At 43.4% G+C, this 2,567-nt stretch overlaps 1 protein-coding gene across 1 annotated transcript in view; it reads left to right on the forward strand.

Annotated features, from left to right (window-relative positions):
• PLA2G4A (phospholipase A2 group IVA) overlaps positions 1 to 2,567 on the forward strand; it is a 130,771-nt gene that overhangs the window by 118,962 nt on the left and 9,242 nt on the right. The gene's annotated exons all lie outside the window — the stretch shown is intronic.

Raw genomic sequence — 2,567 nt, forward strand, 5'->3', positions numbered from 1 at the left:
AAACCCAGACAATACAACTCCCTCCTGCACATCTGTATAGATAAGCATTTCGGCGCAAAGCAGAACAAGCACAGAAAGGAATGCATTAGCAATTAACCAGACACAGACCGAGCTCCCCAACCCCCATGGCAGCATAGCTGGCATAATGGTAGCCGTATGAGAAGGTGTGTGTGAGAGAAGTAACTTCATTTATCCCTTTCATCCCAGTGGGTACCCAAATTGGCTCACATCATTCTCCTGTCTTCCATTTGATCCCCATAACAAACTGTGTGAGGTAAGTTAGGCTGAGAGTATGTAACTTGCCCAAGATCACCCGGCAAGTTTCCAAAAAAAAAATTCAGACTTGGGACTCTCAGATCCCAGTCTGACACTCTTAAGCACTTCACCACACTGGCTCTGTAGCACATCATGATGTTGTACTAGAAATTACAGAGGGGATGGGCACACATTCGGCATAGGTTGCTGTTTTCAGTGACAGCCTTTTTGCAATGGCTATCTCTACCCCCAGCTTTGTGTATCGAAGAAGAAGAAGAGATTGGATTTATACCCCGCCCTTCACTACCCAAAAGAGTCTCAGATCAGTTTACAAACTCCTTTCCCTTCCCCTCCCCACAACAGACACCCTGTGAGGTAGGTGGGGCTGAGAGAGCTCTTGACAGAAACTGCTCTTTTTCAAGAACAGCTGTGCCAGAACTATGGCTTGCCCAAGGTCATCCAGCAGGTGCAAGCAGAGGAGTGGGGAATCAAACCTGGATCTCCCAGATTAGAGTCCACGCACTTAACCACTACACCAAACTGGCTCTCAAGTATTATGTATGAATGGACTGAATAGCATGGCTGTCAAGGAGTCCAAAGCTGAACCCCGTGGGTCCCCAGGGCTGTTGTACACAAGTAACCTCCTCAGCTAGATGCTACCAGTCTATGGCATTGTGTTTTTAGGTACACAGAATAACAACAAAAGAAATATTATATTTTAGCATGTTGCATTTAATTGTGATGATAAATTCATTAATAACTACAAATGCACATTTACTAGATAGGCATGAACACTTTCTATTTGACTCTGTAAACCCCTGCCCTCAAGGTCAAATGGACACATTCCACTATCTATTGGTAATATGATCTTCTTTGTTGGGGGCGCTCAGCCTTGTGGGACCTTGAGTTAGTTTTCCATTTCATCTCTGCATCTTTGCAAATGGCCGCATTCAGTTTGATACCAGAAGTACAAATCAAAAGGTACTGTGTTCTGGTTCCCTTGCTGTGACCATTGGTAGCAGGGCCATAAACCTCAGTTGTACTGAAACCGTATTATACAGCTTGTGTAAATATCCTCAAGATTATCTTTGGTTTGAGATTTAAAAACACCCTGCTTTTGTTCCTAGAGGAGAAGAAATCCCTCAGATAGATATTCATTCCTTATTTTCTCCATACTGCAAAGGAAGTCCCAGTCTTTTCACAATTGTGTTTAGATAATCTACTCTTTAGTATAGGCTGACCCTTTGTAGCCTCCCACAGGCTAAGCCCTCATAACATGGTATTACGTAAGGATTTGCAAAGCATCTTGTTTGCTGAGCTGTTGTGGGAGAAAGTTGCTATTATTTTGTTCTGCATCTGACTCTGCTGTAGCAAGAAATTATAGTGTGCATATTGTGGGGCGTTAGCGTCTCCCATAATGCCTCTGACTTTCGTAGTGCAAGCTGTGCTCTTTTAAGTCCAAGGACAGCTTTGCATGTTGATAAACGTATAATCAGGAAACTGCACACAGCAAAAGTTTCCTTCTCTATTCCTTCTCTGTCTCCTTTTAATAACCTTAGAAGGGTATAATTCTGCCTAAGATGACACTATTGAAGTGTTATGAATCATTTGTGATCGGATTGTTGTCCTAGGTTACCTGAAAAAGTAATGTTGAAAATGGACCTGTGTCCCTAAGACATGTTACTTTGGAGTGGAAAGAGAGCCAGTGCAGGATCGTGATTAGAGTACACATTAAGTCTGGGGAGACCCGGGTTCAAATTCCTAGTATGCCATGATGCTCATTATGGGATCTTGAGCCGGTCCCTGTCTTTCAGTCTAACTTACTTCATGAAGAACAAAGGCCAACAAAGTTTTACTCTGGGTATAAGCTTTTATGTGCATGCGCACTGAAGTGGGTGTGCGCATGAAAGCTTATACCCAGAATAACACTTTGTTGGTCTTAAAGGTGCCATCGGACTCAAACTTCTTTCTGCTGCTTCAGACCAACATGGCTAACGATCTGAATCTCTCTTCTAAAGTTTTTATTAACTGTCCACTTTGTCTTCACAATCTTTTATGAGCAGTGGGCCAGTTTTTCTCCTCATAGAATATGGCGTTTCAGATGCTATATGAGCCTTCCCTAGGTACCAGTAGCTCAGAATAGTCAGTTGATGATTCCTTAATGGGTGCTAATTGTTAAGCAAGAGTACCCTGATCAGGGTCCAGGAGAGTTTGGTAAAGGTGACCCCTCATAGGTAAAGGGTGGGAGGGCAGGTGTGTGTTTGAGAGAGGGGGGGGGACAGTAGATTTTCAGTTTGGAAGCAACTGCCGTG

The sequence above is a fragment of the Gekko japonicus genome, unplaced genomic scaffold (assembly GCF_001447785.1).
Source record: "Gekko japonicus isolate JY-2015 unplaced genomic scaffold, Gekko_japonicus_V1.1 scaffold2075, whole genome shotgun sequence".
Classification (NCBI taxonomy): Eukaryota; Metazoa; Chordata; class Lepidosauria; order Squamata; family Gekkonidae; genus Gekko; species Gekko japonicus.